General features: G+C 38.8%; 1 long non-coding RNA gene across 1 annotated transcript; it reads left to right on the top strand.

Annotated features, from left to right (window-relative positions):
• The first annotated feature begins 1983 nt into the window (after positions 1 to 1983).
• On the top strand, positions 1984 to 19230 carry LOC120545159. The gene is made up of 3 exons (XR_005636628.1): positions 1984 to 2294; positions 9805 to 10331; positions 19169 to 19230. It is a non-coding gene; the product is annotated as an uncharacterized LOC120545159 (long non-coding RNA).
• Positions 19231 to 19546: the final 316 nt, after the last annotated feature.

The raw sequence follows: 19546 nt of genomic DNA, 5'->3' as shown, positions 1-19546 counted from the left end.
ATGAACACCTGTTTCCTGGGTGAAAGTCTTGTGTTTTCCCCTTAACTTCTTCCAGGACATGAACACCTGTTTCCTGGGTGAAAGTCTTGTGTTTTCCCCTTAACTTCTTCCAGGACATGAACACCTGTTTCCTGGGTGAAAGTCTTGTGTTTTCTCCTTAACTTCTTCCAGGACATGAACACCTGTTTCCTGGGTGAAAGTCTTGTGTTTTCCCCTTAACTTCTTCAGGACATGAACACCTGTTTCCTAGGTGAAAGTCTTGTGTTTTCTCCTTAACTTCTTCCAGGACATGAACACCTGTTTCCTGGGTGAAAGTATTGTGTTTTCTCCTTAACTTCTTCCAGGACATGAACACCTGTTTCCTGGGTGAAAGTATTGTGTTTTCTCCTTAACTTCTTCCAGGACATGAACACCTGTTTCCTGGGTGAAAGTATTGTGTTTTCTCCTTAACTTCTTCCAGGACATGAACACCTGTTTCCTGGGTGAAAGTATTGTGTTTTCTCCTTAACTTCTTCCAGGACATGAACACCTGTTTCCTGGGTAAAAGTCTTGTGTTTTCTCCTTAACTTCTTCAGGACATGAACACCTGTTTCCTGGGTGAAAGTCTTGTGTTTTCTCCTTAACTTCTTCAGGACATGAACACCTGTTTCCTGGGTGAAAGTCTTGTGTTTTCTCCTTAACTTCTTCAGGACATGAACTCTGCTCCCCTCTTTAAAGCCCTGTGTTTTTGGAGCCAAACATCCCTCCCAACCTGCTCTTATCTCTTATCCAGCAGCAGTCAACGTGCTGCTGACAGTAATTAATTCGTGGAATACACACCAATTACAGTGCTTTACTTTTCGTAGCTACAGCATATGTACGAATGCTTCATGAGAACAGCGGACACAATCATAAGGAGCAGACAGTGAGGTCTGCATGTGTTGTAGTGTGCGTGTGAGTCCATATGTAATGTGTAGCTCTGCTGCTGGTGTTTACCTGTGTGCATCCATGCCTGCCGTCTGTCTGTGTAGGCAGATAGCGTAGGAGTCAGACGAGGCGTTGGAGAAACACAAACAAGCGATGACAGAAGCTCAACTTTTCAGAGCTATGTGTACGAGCGGCCTGTTTAACACCCATGCTACCAACGTTTTTCCTGTTTCCTGTAAATTCGGTTAAAATGTCCCCCATAGCGATGTGTGTCAGCCCGACTTGTTTCACTAGAAACCAGCAGGGTGTGTGTGTGTGTGTGTGTGTGTGTGTGTGTGTGTGTGTGTGTGTGTGTGTGTGTGTGTGTGTGTGTGTGTGTGTGTGTGTGTGTGTGTTGTTTCTGGGCTTTTCAGTGACTCAACCTACATTTCTGCGCTGATATTTCAACGGCTTCATAGACCCTGGAAGTCCACCAAAGCGTGCGGCTCTCCTCTCTCCACTCCTTGCTGTGTGACGGGAGAGGACAGCTGAGGGTAATCCTCGGGCCCAGCAGATGCTCGGTGTGCGCATATCTAGGACACACGTTCGCAGGTTTGATCTCTCTCTCTCTCTCTCTCTCTCTCTCTCTCTCTCTCTCTCTCTCTCTCTGAATGTAATGTGTAGAGCCGCTTGGTCTTTGGTTCAGTAATCCTGGGCTCTTACACCGAGGTCCATGGAGGCCCTGAGTGTCAGCGACACATTTTCTTTTTCTCTCCCATGCACACACACACACACACACACACATACACACACACACACATACACACACACACACACACACACACACACACATGTATGAAACACACACACATGCAGCATCACCGACACCCCAGAGCTAAATATACCGTGAGTGACAACGACAGGTGAAAGGACTCCTCCACAGACCGGCAGCTCGGACACAGGAGGTCACCGAGTGTGTGTGTGTGTGTGTGTGTGTGTGTGTGTGTGTGTGTGTGTGTGTGTGTGTGTGTGTGTGTGTGTGTGTGTGTGTGTGTGTGTGTGTGTGTGTGTGTGTGAGAGATGGGGGGGGGGGTTGTTTGAGCGTCAGGGTCTGATGATTGTAGGCTACCTCCGCTCATTGCGGACTGAACTCAGATCCGAACGCAGCCCAGTTCTCTGGGTCCCCCCCCCTTCCCTCTTCTCTAAGCCAGCTGGCCTGGCTTAATAGCACTGCTTTCTTTCTTTCTTTCTTTCTTTCTTTCTTTCTTTCTTTCACTTTCCTTTTTTCATCTTTTTTAAAAAAAAAAAAGAGATCTTGTCTTGTTTGATACAAGGGATTGGCTGATCCAAACCCCACAGCTGGAGCTGCTGGGGGAGCTTCCAGGTGAAGACCAGAACAAAAAGCACTGGTGAGTTTTTGAATTTTTGAATTACATTTTATTTATTGTGTCAAATGGTAACAGGAGTTATGTCAGGACACTTTACAGATAGAGCAGGTCTAAACCATACTCTATAAGTTACAAAGACCCCAAAATGTCTTCCCCCCCCAAGAGCATGCATTTGGTGGCAGGGAAAAACTTCCCTTAACCACTCCTGTTGTCTTTGGGTCGAATTTGACCCGTTTACAAAAACTTTCTATACCAGAACTTTGACAAAAGGACGGTGGAAAGAGCTACGAAAAATGTGAAAACAAATCGTCAAAAACTTATTTTTTTTTAACGCTGAAAAAAGTGATGAAAAGAATTGGAAAAAGCGACAAAAAAAACATCAAAAACATCGCCAAAAGTGACCAAAAAATTGGGGGAAAAAGTGAGAAAAACAACCATCAAAAAAAGCGACAAAAAAAACGTTAAAAAATTGACAAAAACATATTTATTTATTTTTTATGCTGAAAAAAGTGACCAAAAAAATTTGGAAAAAGTGAGAAAAAACACATAAAAAAACCAACAAAAAACATAATAAAAAAAAAACGTGACAAAAAAATTGGAATAAAATCGAAAAACTTCGAGAAAATTGTAGAAAAAGAACAACAACATTGTTGAAATTTCGACCCAGATTTGAGCTGGCGAGAGTTTAACTGGAAAAATAGTATAAGATATTTTATTACACCATCTCAATCTTCTCATCATAGCAATAACATCCCTGTTTGCTGGAGGAAGTGTGGATATCAAAGCGCAAATCACTACCATATCTTCTGGGACTGTCCCGACATTAAAAACTTCTGGAAGGCGATACACCATGCTTTACAGGCCATATTCAGTGAGGACATTTCTTTGGACTTTAAGACTCTATATCATGGAAATATACCTCAATGCTGGTGGCCAGTAAAAAGGCTATTACTAGAAAATGGCTACTACCAGAGTACCCAACTATTGCTTCATGGAGAGATATTGTAACCGAAATCTACAGAATGGAGCGGATTACAGCTCATGTTAACCGAAAAATGGTCTCAGACTGTACTTCTTCATTATATTGAAAGTGATGTCTCCCTGTTTTATTTATAGTTTTGTTATTACGGTGTAATTTTTGTTGGTTCATTTATATATATATCTGTTTGTTTATCTCATCCTTTTATCTCTATACTTTGAATAAGTATGTGGTTTGTCATAGAACCTGAATAATTGAAATTTGTGTACGCTGAACACTAATAAAATACAAATGAAAAGCACAAAGTTGCAGGTCGACTGGAAGACAACACAAGGGGTTAAACACTGACTCTTTGTGTGCTGCTGCAGGACGAATGGTTGGTGATGGATGGATGGATGGATGGATGGATGGATGGATGGATGGATGATGCATGGGTCTTTATCTCTCCAGGAAACGTGGAATATTTTTGGAGCAAAGAGCAAAACATGTTTACAAGACCGCAACAGAAGTTGTAGATGGAAGCTGATGGTTTTTAATCTCTTCAGGAAACTTGTTAGGAGAAGGAAGAAGGCATCATTCACCAGCTGTCGTTAGATATAGATGTGCTGTGGCCGGGTTGGCTCAGCGGGTAGAGCAGGCGCACATATACATGTACTGAGAGGTGTATGCCTCGACGCAGAGGTCCAGGGTTCGAATCCGACCTGTGACGATTTCCTGCATGTCTTCCCTCTCTCTCTCTCTCTCACCTTTCTCACCTAGCTGTCCTGTCAAAATAAAGGCGCAAAAGTCCCAAAAATTATCTTAAAAAATAACATATAGATGTGCTTCTTCCATTTCTGTTTTTTAAAATCTAGGCTAAAGTAGGGCTGCACGATATGAGGAAAATACGCGTTAACGTTGTTGAATATCCCGATAACGATATAATTTGCGATAAATTAAAGGCTGTTAGAGTGTACTGAGTTGTGCCTTTCTGTTGCTTTCAGTAGTCTTTTAAAATACAACAAATTGCTGGTTGAATTTATAACAAATAATAATTTCTGACATTCTTTTAGTTTACAAATTGAATATTGAATAGACAACGACAGGCAGCACTAAATAAGACCAACAGATACACTTTAAAGTGCCGTTTTCTACTGATATTTTCTTTGTGTGTGTGTATCGCGATATGTCGCAACCTTTCTCGATGTGTATATCGCGCCAGCTGATATTGCGATGACCAGGGTTCGAAATTAGCACCACCTACCAGCCAAATGCTGTTAAAATATGCAAGTGGCTGGTACATTTGCTTCACTCACCAGCCCAAAAAAACCACTGGTAATATGTCGAGTGGCTGGTAGACTTTGAACGTTCACTAGCCATTTGGCTGCTGGACGAAAAAGTTAATTTTGAACCCTGGCGATGACGATAAAGAAACGATATCTCTTGTGCAGCCCCAGGCTACAGACACATTTTGGTTTCTACTCGCTGGCTTTTTTTTTTTTAAACACATTTATCTTCCAGTCTGTTATGTGGATAATTCTGTGTTGATGAATGGCTGTGTGTTGTTGTCGTTGGGATGTTCTTTTAGCTTTTTCTTACAGCTGACTTAGTGCTTTTTGTAAAGCACTTTGGGCCGCTTGAGCCGCGTTTAAATGTGCTTATCGGTGTGTTTATCGGTGTGTTTATCGGTGTGTTTATCGGTGTGTTTATCGGTGTGGTTTTTTCCCCCAATGGCTCCTTCCAGGCAGCGCTGCCTGGAAAGCACTAGGATTAGGCACTGGTTATGGTTAGGGTTAGGTGCTGAATGGGTGCTGCGAGGGGCACGGGCACAAGGGGACCACTGGTGTGAATAAAACACTTTAAAGAACTCCTTAAAAAACTAGGTTCGGTTAAATAAAAAAGATGGGGCTATTTAAATAAAATGGCCAGATATTAAAAGGAGGTTAAAAGAACCACTGGAAAGGAAGGACAGCGGGAATTTAAAACTTTAAATAAAAGGTCAACTCCACAACTACTCGGGTGTCTCTCCCAGAGAAATATCAAGGTAGAAAAATAATAATAAAAAAATAAAATAAAAAACACCCACATGCCTACATACATATATACAGTCGTGTAATAAATAAAATTATAAAAAGCCTGGTGTCCCAATATAAAATAAACTCTATTACAATCTTAAAACCATGTTATTTAAATTAAAAAATTAAATACTGTCTGCGTTACTTGCTCTTGAGGTTAAAAATGAAGAATAGGGTTAGGATTAGGATTAGGATCTCTCCCAGAAGATTATAACAATTTAAATTAAAAATATTTTAAATAAATATATATAAAAAAAACACAGTCGTGTGATAAATAAAATTATAAAAAAGCCTGGTGTCCCCATTTAAAATATAAACTATTATAATCTTAAAACCATGTTATTTAAATTGAAAAATGAAATACTGTCTGCGTTACTTGCTCTTGAGGTTAAAAATATCCATACACATACCATTCAGGGTTAATAATAAGTGCTATGTTAAAAGTGCTTTAAGAAGTAAAAAAATAAGTAAATAAAATAATTAAATAAAAAAGTGCCACACAATAAATAACATAATTTAAAATACATCATATAAATAAAACCAAACTGTTAGTAAAATGAATAAAACCAATGGCATGTGTATAGTTATGCTAAAATCTTGAGGCAAGTAATTCAATTCGTAAAAAAATAATAATAATAATAATAATAATAATAAATATAGATTATATATTAGAGACAGACAAAAAATCCAATACAATTCTTAAAATGTAAGTAAGACAGAAAAAAAGGGTCAGGGTTAGGTTTGGGTTAAAACAGGATTAGGGTTAGGATTAGGGTTAGGATTAGGGTTAGGGTTAGGGTTAGGTGCCTTGAAGTCAGCGGTTGCAGCGCTGCCTGGAAGGAGACGTTGGGGGCAAGAAACACCATCAAGCTCTGAATGTGCTCTAGAAATAAACTTTACTTACTTACTAGGGGTAAGGAGCCCTAGTAACTTACTTACTAGTTACTTAGTAGTTACTTACTAGTTACTTACTAGTTACTTAGTAGTTTCTTACTAGTTACTTACTAGTTTCTTACTAGTTACTTAGTAGATTCTTACTAGTTACTTACTAGTTACTTAGTAGTTACCTAGTTTCTTACTAGTTACTTAGTAGTTTCTTACTAGTTACTTACTAGGGTTTGGACCGTTGGTCGGACAAAAATAAGGATATTTTTTATCATTTTGGAAATATTTTATAATAAATAAGTAATTTTTTAAGCAAAAATACCAAAAGATGTACTGACTACAGCTTAACTTTTGGTTCCATGTGTTGGTTTTTCTTAATCTTCTACAATAAAAAAGTGAATATATTTGGGTTTTGGGACTGTTGGTCGGACATTTACAGACTTTACAGTGAAGCATTTTGCATATTTTGGAAAAAAAAGTTAGCCTTGATTAACCATGAAAGTCATTTTAAAAGCAAAAATACCAAATATTTACCTGCCAAAGCTCCAGTCAAGGATTCAAATGGGAATAGTTATTTTCTTGGACTCTGAGGAAACACTTTTCTTTATTCTCTGACGTATCTAAAGCATAATGATCAGTTGTAATCTGGAAGATCCCCGTTTAGTTCTTTGGCGGCACCTCATTTTCTTTCTAAAGCACCTCTCACTAGACCACTGCTTCTCAAACTTTTTTCAATAATGTTCCCCTTTTGAATTGTTTCTTTAAGCCAAGTAACCCCCTGACCAGCGCTGATCATTTTCGGTAGAAAAAAAAGGTCTATATAAAGAGGAACAGTACAGCGCTGTCAGCGATAAATTTACTAATCTACAGCCTTGGAACTGAAAAAAACATTTAAATGCTGATGAGAAAAAGAGACAAAAACTGTAAAAAAGACAAAAACTTGGAAAAAAGATGGTAGAAAGAAGGAAGGAAGGAAGGCAAGAAAAGGTTAAAATAGTATCAAAATCTTCCAAAACAGTGACATAAGAAGCAAAAAGCGAGAAACTTGTAAAAAGTAGAAGGATAGAAGGAAGGAAGGATAGATTAGGTCCGAAGAAGGCGACACAAATGTCACATTTTTGGTAGGAAAAAAAAAGTCTACATAAAGAGGAACAATGTTCTGGACAACAGCCTCGTAACTATTAAACATTTTAGTTAAATATCTCATGTACCTCTTGCAGTCCTCCAGAGTACCCCTAGGGGGACACGGACCCCCATTTGAGAAACACTGCTATAGAGGGCTGCAGGATACGAGGAATATATGCGAAAACTAGGGATGCACCGAATCCAGATTTTTGGGGTTGGTCTGAATCCTGAACCCCCTGGTAGAGATGGTGCTGACTCCTCCTCCCATCCTCAGTCCATGAACCCAGTAAACTCATGAATGAAGTAAACAGGGACTGTCCTTCCTTTTCTGTACCTCAAGTTGCTGCATTCTGGCTGCTGTCTGGAGATTCCTTCATGCACAACTCGTATTCTTTCAGATGTTTTCGTACCAGATGTTGTAACGGCGGCCATGTTGTGTATAGTTTAGGGTCCTCGCCACCACCAGACCAATCAGCATTGAACAGATTGAACATGTAGCTGGACTTGAATGGCCTTCTTCTGACTGAAAGTTCTGCCAAACAACAACTTGTTCTGCTCACCAGATCCATATTGTCCACTTCCTCACAGCCTACTGCACTGAACGCTCCACCTACGTAAACACCTTCCCGTAATCAACGGCGCCGTCGTTACGGCGACCAGCGTAGCGCGCCGAGTGCAAAGCGTAGGGTTCGGCTCCTCTGGGAACGAATTCTAAGGTTCAGCAGAAACCGAACCACCGTCAAAAAGCCCAAATATTTGGCCGAATCTTGGATTTTTGTGTATCCCTGGCGAAAATGTTGTTGAATATCTTGATAACGAGAGAACACGTGACAAATAAACAGATATTAAAGTGTTCTACATTTCTGCAGCTTTCGGTATTCTGCCGAAACACACCACACCGCATGTTGAGTTTAAAACAAATGAAAGGAAATCATTTCCAACTCTCTTTTAGTGAACTACAGCACAGGCCAAAAGTTTGGACACACCTTCTCATTCAATGCGTTTCCTTTTTATTTTCATGACTATTTACATTGTAGATTCTCACTGAAGGCATCAAAACTATGAATGAACACATATGGAATTATGTACTTAACAAAAAAGTGTGAAATAACTGAAAACATGTCTTATATTTTAGATTCTTCAAAGTAGCCACCCTTTGCTTTTTTTGATAACTCTGCAAACCCTTGGTGTTCTCTCAATGAGCTTCATGAGGTAGTCACCTGAAATGGTTTTACCTTCACAGGTGTGCTTTGTCAGGGTTAATTAGTGGAATTATTTCCCTTATTAATAAAAAAGCAAAGGGTGGCTACTTTGAAGAATCTAAAATATAAGACATGTTTTCAGTTATTTCACACTTTTTTGTTAAGTACATAATTCCATATGTGTTCATTCATAGTTTTGATGCCTTCAGTGAGAATCTACAATGTAAATAGTCATGAAAATAAAAAGGAAACGCATTGAATGAGAAGGTACTGTACTGTAATTGAGTTTATCTGTGTTTTTTTAACACAATCGAGCACTAATTGAACATTGATTGAAACACTAAAGGCAGCACTTCTTTCTCCGAGTGTCTTTCACGATGTGTCGCAGCCTTTTGCGATGTGTCGATTGCGCCAGTTTGATATCGCGATGATGATGGTGATGATGATAAAATAAACCGATATATATTGTGCTGTGCAGCCCTAGTGTGAACATTACTGAATGAACAAAGATGAAGTGAAGTGAAAAGGAAAGCTGCACTTTCATCAGTCTCCACTGAGAGGCGATGCTGAACTGGCTCTCTGTAGAAATGTCTCTGTTCTCAGTTTGGAGACCATCAACCTGTTGGAAACATGAATTAAAAAACCCAAAATAATGAACATTAACTACAAAAAGAAAATGGGTTTCTTCCTATTAATTCACTTTCTTCAGTTTTTTTTTCTGCTTTATTTCACACAATCTAAAAACCAGCGGTGGAAGAAGTATTCACCCCTTTATTACTTTAAGTTAAAGTACTAATACCACACTGTGAAAATACTCTGTTACAAGTTAAAGTCTGTAAGTATCATCAGGAAAATGAGAGCTTCAATTAGCCTATCTAGAGAGGTCCTGCTATGTGTACATGTCTGCATGTATTGAAAAAAAGCGCAAAAACATTTTTAAAAAACTCGAAAAATGCGACAAAAACGTCGAAAAAAATGGCCGAAAAAACATGCGTACATACTTTGAAAATGCGATTTAAAAAAAGCTCAAAAAAACGCAAACTTGCCATCTGTTTTTGGATGTTTTGGGTGCCTTTTTAGTCCTTATTTTAACATGTTTATCACTTTTTCTATGTTTTACTTTAGAACTTACTGGAGCAAATGCACTTAGTTACATTCTGCTATACTGCTAAAACTATCTCACGAGTCTTCCTCTGTGTTTCTGTCTTTCTTTCTGCGCGTGCTTGTGCACGTGTGTGTGTGTGCGTGTGCGTGCGTGCGTGTCTGTGATGATGACGTCCATCCAGGTGCTTTTCGCTGACGTGCCTGCGAAGCGCGTGCTGCTCCAGGACAGGAGACTCCCGGATGGACTGAACCGCTGGACGGAGACACGCGAGTAGGAAAGTGACGCAGAGGCACACGCGAGGCTGAGCGAGAGAGGTAAGCGTTTATCCCTCCGTGGGTTGCGTGTGCGCGCGTGCGTGTGTGTGTGTGTGTGTGTGTGATGCGGGTTTGACACGCCATATACAACAGGAAACAAACAGAAGCGGGATAATCCCTCTCAAGTCTGCGCGCGGAGCCTTTCACTTCTCCTCACATCCGATAAAGAAGTCTCGAGAAGCTCTCCGTTTCTTCACAACTTTATCCTCCGTGTCAGCATTAACCCGTTTTCCTCAGAGCCCCTCTTTTCTCTCAGCTATAGCTTTGCTTTTGCGGTTAGGGATTTTTAAGTCTTTTTAAGCCCGGAGCTGGAGCTCTGTTAGCGGGCGTTGTGCGGACTCGGAGCCGCGGACCGGTCGACTTCTCCCCCGGCAGAGAGTGGTGAAAACAGTCGGTAAGTTTCGTGTCCTTACCATCGGAGGAATAAAAGAATAAAAGTACTTTTTCTACAGCAACGCTTGGTAAGAGAATTAAACAGAGTTTGTTTAAACAGATGTTATAGTTGGAGAAAGTTTGGACTCAGAAACTTTATTATTGTTTTCTTCAGGGCTTAGAGTTAAATTCCATCTCCTCGCGCCAGTGGTTCCCAATGTTTTTGCCTCAAAATGAAGTGTACCGGTCATATGGACATGTGTTGTGGACAATTCTACCGGTCAGGGCCGGATTTAGCCATTTTGGGGGCCCTATGCACACCCAGACATGGACCCAGATGGGAATATTTTCAGGGATGTAGCTATAACTATGTGGGCTAAAAGAACATTGAGATTTTTCACAAGCTTTGGCTATTGCAATTTCGGCAAACGGTAGCTTAATTCAGCTTATGTGTGTTGTGTAAATAAATGTAAGCGATGTGATGCAAGTAGCTCTTGGCCACTTTCGTTATTTTAAAGTAACCCTTAGATGAAGACAGGTTGGAGACCCCTGCTTTAAAGGGTAACTTCTGTGTGTTTTTCAAAATGGACCCAATATTTCCATGTTTTATTGTGTCTTAAGTGACTGATGGGAACTAGGGCTGCACGATAGGAGAAAATATGCGATATTAATCGATAAATTAGTTGGAGAATAACAAACTAGTGTCGTGGCATTTTACAGTCTCTCCAGAAAAACGCGATTATGCGATCGCATAATTCAACGCATAATCAGCCAAAGTCTTTTTCATCAAACTGCAGTTTTTGCAAGTTCCCGCAATTTCATCGCATAAAATTGCATAAATATCCCGCATATTCCATCGCATTTCTTTTTATAAAAATGTGCCGCATAATCAAGGATTTTTTTTCCCGCAACTCCGCATTTTTCTGGAAGGACTGATTTTATAGATTTCATACGTAGGTAAACAAAGAGTTCCCACCCCTGACAACATGAGTCAGTGTTGGTACTTGAATGTCTCCGGCCTAAACTGATTCCCAAACACCTGTGTGTTGTCAGAGAGCTTCGCGAATTTCCAAAATAAAAGCATATTAGTCATTCGTTTGAAAGTACCATGTGAGGCACAGCACTGTGTCAACACAGTTCAAAGTGTATCCTCATCTTTCGAAAACACACGCAGGCTAAATTAGAGTCCTCGTTAAGGTCTCAGATGTTGGGGGCAGGTAACTCGATCTAGTATATGTGGTTTGGTGAGGGATGCCGCTCTATAAGCACCGAATGAGTCACTTTGTAGCACAAGGCGCTGCATCAAATGCTCCGCATAAGTGAAAGATATCACATTTGCTACGTCTTTATATGATACAGCCGCTCTCTTCATGCAAAGACGCACTGCAGGAGGTGAATTTGAGTAAATAATCGCACTCCATCTCAGTCATAACTCAGTGAAATCTGAACACAAAGACATGGAACTCGTTGATATAATTCAGTGTGACCTACACTTCCAGATGATGTCATTATCTCCGATGTGCATCGTGGATAAACGCAGATAAATCCGCTTAGAAATCATCGGAAAAAAAACGCTTCAGAACTTGCCTGAGAATCATCGTGTTTTTAAGTTTTTTCCAGTCTCAAAGTAATCCAGCGATAGTTTACTGTACGTCCGTGGATGAACCGCAAACAGGAGCTGCTAATAGTAAATTCTGCATACTTTTTATGGTAACAATTAGTTAAAATGTAGACAAAATATAGGCTAAAAAAAAAATGGGGTTCATAGCATGTTTCGATTAGCTTTTACAGGCTCTCACTCTCCTGATGGCATAATTCTTTCTGAAAATTATGAATGGAGTCTGGTGGAGTTTGGTGATGGTGATTTGGGGGCTGTTTCCTGTTAAACTAAAAGGATCTTACTCTTTAACTAAAAGGTCTATCTCTGTAGGGATCCATCCCATAATGTTGTCACACACTTAGAATAATAATCTGAGTCTGTCAGCGGCAAAAAATTGCACAATTGCCCGTTAACTTGCACTGCAGCTTGTTTTCGTCTCGCTTCAAACTGGACCAGCTTCAAAGATTGCTGTTCCCATCAGTCACTTAGAGACAAAGACACGTAGTTACTCTTTCACTCTCGGACAAGAGAGTGAATAATCCCAAAATGTTAGACTTCTCCTTGTAATTATTCTGCTCCTTTTACAGCTTCATAACCTTTAGTTAGCTACATTAAGTTACAAAAAGGCATCGGCCGGTTACCGCTTTCAAGATATACCGCGGTTTTATAAAAGTCACGGTTTCAAAAAACATTTTCCGTAATACCGTTCCTGTGGATGAGCTGTTTCTTCAGGACTCGTCAAAGACACAGTGCAGTTTAGAAATCCGTCTCCCTGCCAGTGTGCAGTGTGTTGAAACATAAAATATACTGTGTTCAATGCACCCAGACGTTGCAAAATCATAGATGTTTTCAAAAAGTTTCTATATCATAAATTTGGGTTTCTTTCAACCAAATTGTCAAAAGAAATAACGTGGACGGTTCCCTGCAACGCTGTGCGCAAGTAAAACAAATGATCAAGTTCGCTACTTTTTAAAATGAATTTGGGTGTTTTATTCAATAGCATATAGCATTTGAAAAAGGAAAAAAATGATAGAACGTTGAAAAAAGCTTGGAAAACGAAGAAAGTGACCTATATAACGTGGAGAAAAAGTGCCAAAAAACACTGAAAAAAGTGACAAAAATGTGAAAAAACTGAACAAAACGTTGGAAAAAGATAATTTAATTTTACATTTTGACCAGGATCTCATACCGGCCCCATGCCAAGTTACAAATAAGCTGCTTTTTCTATTTGGTTTAAAAATGGGTTTCAAGTTTAGTTCCAGTTAGTTGACAATAAAACGACTAAACATCGGTCTTCCTGAAAGTCAGACGGGGCTGTCCGTGTGCTTTCTGTCAGCCCCGATGACACCCTCTCACCCTCCCTCTCCCCCCCTACAAAGACATGCAGAGTGTCCTGCCAAGAAAACGCAAGGGCAGTGCTCAATGTCGCCCGTTAGACACACTGAATGTACAGCACACAGGCTTACATATGCACGCGGACACATTTCACAAACTGTCTCTCTCTCTCTCTCCGAGAGCTCAGCTTCTTGGAAAGAAATAGTCGGGCGAGAAAGAGACTGAGCAGTGCGTGAGATGGCTGATTTCAACAGTTCAACAGTCTCTCTCTCTCTCTCTTTCTCTCTCTCTTTCTCTCTCTCTCTCTCTCTCTCTCTCTCTCTCTGTCGTATTGTTGTTTGGGGTAAAAAGTTCATTCTTTTATGCTTCTGCTTTACACCCAGTCTATAAATAGCCGGGAGGTTTTTGTGCGCGTGAGGGTGAGCTGGGTAAGAGATTGGTTGTCATCCTGGAAAAGATCAAGCGCAGCATTAAATCACACCTACAGATCCAGCGCACGCACACACACACACACACACACACACACACACACACACACACACACACACACACACACACACACACACACACACACACACACACAGGTACTGATTTTCATTGTTTTATCTAATCGTATCTCAACGTCTCAGTTTGGCCTAAAAATTCCCTTTTTTTTTTTTTTTTATACAGCTACATGCTGAGTGTGCTCGTCTGTGAGCGCTCTAAATTTAAACCGGGCGCTGTCTTTCCTGAAGCGAGGTAGGATCACAGGCAGCGTGACTCAGACTCCAGATATGCGTGTAATGCTCCCCGGCCGGCCGGCCGGCGTGTTGCTGCTCGCTTGCAGACGATCCTCCATAACGTTAATCAAATGTGTTTTTGTTGTGGCAAAAACACATTTACAGTATCTCACAAAAGTGAGTTACACCCCTCACATTTTAGTAAATATGTCATTATATCTTTTAATGGGACAACACTGAAGAAATTACACTTTGCTACAATGTAAAGTATTAAGTGTCCAGCTTGTATAACAGTGTAAATGTGCTGTTCCCTCAAAATAACTCAACACACAGCCATTAATGTCTAAACCGCTGGCAACATAAGTCAGTCCACCCCTATGTTAGATTCCCATAGAGGCAGGCAGATGTTTATTTTTAAAGGCCAGTTATTTCATGGATCCAGGATACTATGCATCCTGATAAAGGTCCCTTGCCCCCCCCCATCATCACATACCCTTCACCATACCCCCACATCATCACATACCCTTCACCATACCCCCCCCCCACATCATCACATACCCTTCACCATACCTAGAGATTGGTTTTGGTTTTATTTCAGTTAGCCTAATAGCTGGTTTGATTTGCATTGAGAGATGATTTTATGGAAAGTTCCCCATGCCAACCTCTAGGTATGGTGAAGGGTATGTGATGGTGTGGGGGCTATTTTAATTCCAAAGGCCAAGGGAACTTTATCAGGATGCATAGTATCCTGGATCTTCAGTGTTGTCCCATTAAAAGATATAATGAAATATTTACTAAAATGTGAGGGGTGTACTCACTTTTGTGAGATATTGTATATTGTGGCTCCGCGTCAGAAGCTTGTCAGTTCATTTTCATTCATTCCTACTGAAAACAGCAAGGAGAGGAGGTGCGTATTACACGGCCTGGTGACTTTTTATGGCTGGTTGTTGTCACTGTTGATTGATTTTTTTTTGGGGGGGGGGGCTCGTTTTCTGGATTAATCGATCGTTTGTTAGTTTTTGTAAGATGATGTCAGAAAGCAGTGGAAAAACACAGTTTCCAGATCACAAAGTGACGTCTTTCCAAATTGTTTGTTTTTGTCCGACCGACAGCGCGAAACCAAATACATAAATAAAGAAATGACTAATCAACTAGAGCACACACGTCAAACTCGAGGCCTGCGGGCCAAAATATGGCCCCTTCTCAAACTGTGAAGCGGCCCGCTGTATCAAGTTAGGTGGACAGTAACTTTTGGCTCGCCTGTAATTTTTGTCGGTGTCTTTGTTCGCTTTTTCCGGCATTTTTTGTCACTTTTGTCAAGTTTTTGTCACTTTTTTTAGTAGGGCAGCTCGATTATGGAAAATATAATCACGATTATTTTATCAATATTGAAATCACGATAATTTAACACGATTAGTCGACTAATCGGTTGTTTTGGTCTTAGTCAACTTAGATTTCTTTAGTCCATTAGTCATGTTTGATGCTTTTTTCATGCTGAATGACTTATTTCCAAGAAACGTACGAGCACATCTCTGGTAAACACAAGAATTAAAGTGGTGCTTTTAGCACGACTCTTTGTGGAGAAACTCAGATTTACAGATCTGTTGATTAAATCAACTAATCGATTAGTCGGTACAATTGAATGAGTGTTATTCGACTAAGAATTTCTTCAATCGAGCACAGCCCTACTGGAATGATTTTACAATTATTGAACTTAAAAAAACAGTGGAAAAAGTTAAATAAATCAACTGTTAAAAAAAAAAACACAGCTGTGAAATTTGCCTCAATACTTTTCCTATTTAAAACAAAACGTAATGAGCTAAATAATTGTTTTTCTCGATTATTCTGTTTTTATTATCATTGGGAGCGGAAATCATAATCACGATTTACATTTCGATTAATTGCACAGCCCTATTTTTTAGCAAATTATCTTAGTCATTAGTCTTGTATTAGTCTATAGGTCTTGTATCAGTCTATAGGTCCTGTATCAGTCTATAGGTCTTGTATTAGTCTATAGGTCCTGTATTAGTCTATAGGTCCTGTATTAGTCTATAGGTCTTGTATCAGTCTATAGGTCTTGTATTAGTCTATAGGTCTTGTAAGACTATAGGTCTTGTATTAGTCTATAGGTCTTGTAAGACTATAGGTCTTGTATTAGTCTATAGGTCTTGTAAGACTATAGGTCTTGTATTAGTCTATAGGTCTTGTATTAGTCTATAGGTCTTGTATTAGTCTATATGTCTTGTATTAGTCTATAGGTCTTGTATTAGTCTATAAGTCTTGTATTAGTCTATAGGTCTTGTATTAGTCTATAGGTCTTGTATTAGTCTATAGGTCTTGTATTAGTCTATAGGTCTTGTATTAGTCTATAGGTCTTGTATTAGTCTATAGGTCTTGTATTAGTCTATAAGTCTTGTATTAGTCTATAGGTCCTGTATCATTCTATAGGTCTTGTATTAGTCTATAGGTCTTGTATTAGTCTATATGTCTTGTATTAGTCTATAGGTCTTGTATTAGTCTATATGTCTTGTATTAGTCTATAGGTCTTGTATTAGTCTATAGGTCTTGTATTAGTCTATAGGTCCTGTATTAGTCTATAGGTCCTGTATTAGTCTATAAGTCTTGTATTAGTCTATATGTCTTGTATTAGTCTATAGGTCTTGTATTAGTCTATAGGTCTTGTATTAGTCTATAGGTCTTGTATTAGTCTATAGGTCTTGTATTAGTCTATAGGTCTTGTATTAGTCTATAGGTCTTGTATTAGTCTATAGGTCTTGTATTAGTCTATAGGTCCTGTATTAGTCTATAGGTCCTGTATTAGTCTATAGGTCTTGTATTAGTCTATAGGTCTTGTATTAGTCTATAGGTCTTGTATTAGTCTATAGGTCCTGTATTAGTCTATAGGTCCTGTATTAGTCTATAGGTCTTGTATTAGTCTATAGGTCTTGTATTAGTCTATAGGTCTTGTATTAGTCTATATGTGTTGTTTTAGTCTATAGGTCCTGTATCAGTCTATAGGTCTTGTATTAGTCTATAGGTCTTGTATTAGTCTATAGGTCCTGTATTAGTATATAGGTCTTGTATTAGTCTATAGGTCTTGTATTAGTCTATATGTCTTGTATTAGTCTATATGTCTTGTATTAGTCTATAGGTCTTGTATTAGTCTATATGTCTTGTATTAGTCTATAGGTCTTGTATTAGTCTATAGGTCTTGTATTAGTCTATAGGTCTTGTATTAGTCTATATGTCTTGTATCAGTCTATAGGTCCTGTATCAGTCTATAGGTCTTGTATTAGTCTATAGGTCTTGTATTAGTCTATATGTGTTGTTTTAGTCTATAGGTCCTGTATTAGTCTATAGGTCTTGTATTAGTCTATAGGTCTTGTATTAGTCTATATGTCTTGTATTAGTCTATAGGTCTTGTATTAGTCTATATGTGTTGTTTTAGTCTATAGGTCCTGTATTAGTCTATAGGTCTTGTATTAGTCTATAGGTCTTGTATTAGTCTATATGTCTTGTATCAGTCTATAGGTCTTGTATTAGTCTATAAGTCTTGTATTAGTCTATATGTCTTGTATCAGTCTATAGGTCTTGTATTAGTCTATATGTCTTGTATTAGTCTATAGGTCTTGTATTAGTCTATAGGTCTTGTATTAGTCTATAGGTCTTGTATTAGTCTATATGTCTTGTATTAGTCTATAGGTCTTGTATTAGTCTATATGTGTTGTATTAGTCTATATGTGTTGTTTTAGTCTATAGGTCTTGTATTAGTCTATATGTGTTGTTTTAGTCTATAGGTCCTGTATTAGTCTATATGTCTTGTATTAGTCTATATGTCTTGTATTAGTCTATAGGTCTTGTATTAGTCTATAGGTCCTGTATTAGTCTATAGGTCTTGTATTAGTATATAGGTCTTGTATTAGTCTATATGTCTTGTATCAGTCTATAGGTCTTGTATTAGTCTATATGTCTTGTTTTAGTCTATATGTCTTGTATTAGTCTATAGGTCTTGTATTAGTCTATATGTGTTGTTTTAGTCTATAGGTCCTGTATTAGTCTATAGGTCTTGTATTAGTCTATAGGTCTTGTATAAGTCTATAAGTCTTGTATTAGTCTATAGGTCTTGTATTAGTCTATAGGTCTTGTATTAGTCTATAGGTCTTGTATAAGTCTATAAGTCTTGTATTAGTCTATAGGTCTTGTATTAGTCTATAAGTCTTGTATTAGTCTATATGTCTTGTATCAGTCTATAGGTCCTGTATCAGTCTATAGGTCTTGTATTAGTCTATATGTGTTGTTTTAGTCTATAGGTCCTGTATCAGTCTATAGGTCCTGTATCAGTCTATAGGTCTTGTATCAGTCTATAGGTCTTGTATTAGTCTATAGGTCTTGTTTTAGTCTATAGGTCCGTATATGGTTGTATAAGTCTATAGGTCTTGTATTAGTTCTAGGTCTTGTATTAGTCTAAGTCTTGTATTAGTCTATATGTCTTGTATTTATGGTCCTGTATCAGTCTATAGGTCTTGTATTAGTCTATATGTGTTTTTTAGTCTATAGGTCCTGTATCAGTCTATAGGTCCTGTATCAGTCTATAGGTCTTGTATCAGTCTATAGGTCTTGTATTAGTCTATAGGTCTTGTTTTAGTCTATAGGTCTTGTATTAGTCTATAGGTCTTGTTTTAGTCTATAGGTCTTGTATTAGTCTATAGGTCTTGTATCAGCCTATAGGTTGAGCCCTAATATTTTTCACAATTTTTCAACATTTTATATATCCAAATTTTGTTTTTAAACCGTGTATTTATTGACATTTTTGTACATTTTACAGACAAAAACAGTACAAGGCACATAACATAAAACATAAAACAGACCAAGGAGCAAATGTAGCAGCTGTAGTATCCACAGTCATAAGTCCATACATCCATAGGTGTATGCTTACATGAAAAACATATGGCACACTTATAGATCCAATTTTAAATGATAATGAGGAACAGCTTGTTTGTTGCCACACCTGTCTGATAGAGTACAAATCTGACGATGGTGATCAAGAGATGAGGCAGAACAGCAACATTAGAAGAACTGTGTGACGTTACAGTAGCGCCGCAGACATTTTTCTCCCTTTTGTGTTCGGAAGAGCACACCTTTTGTCATCCTCCTACGTCTTCACGAATTCCAATTTCATTCTCCATTTCCTCCCGTGTGCCTCAGGGCCGCCTCCTGAAAAGTGTGCGCGTCCTTTTCTCTTTCTTCACCTGCTGTGATGACGGAGGCAAGCTGTCAAGAATCATTTTTTTTTTTTTTTTTTTTTTTTTTTTTTTTTTTTTTTTTTTTTTTTTTTTTTGTTGTGTGTGTGTGTGGTTGGGGGGGGTGAGTGTGCTTTTTTTCCCGTATGTCTCTTTGTATGTGTGTGTGTCTCTCAGCGTGTGTGAACATCCAGTTAACTCAGCGACCCAAGCTCTTAAGCTGCACCTCAGGGCTCACATGGCACACACACACACACACACACACACACACACACACACACACACACACACACACACACTGCGTGTTCTGATTGTCCTGCACGGGTCAACCCTTAATCTGTTG

This window comes from Perca fluviatilis, chromosome 17 (genome assembly GCF_010015445.1).
Source record: "Perca fluviatilis chromosome 17, GENO_Pfluv_1.0, whole genome shotgun sequence".
NCBI classification, from domain to species: domain Eukaryota; kingdom Metazoa; phylum Chordata; class Actinopteri; order Perciformes; family Percidae; genus Perca; species Perca fluviatilis.
This window is presented reverse-complemented; position numbering and strand designations above follow the sequence as displayed.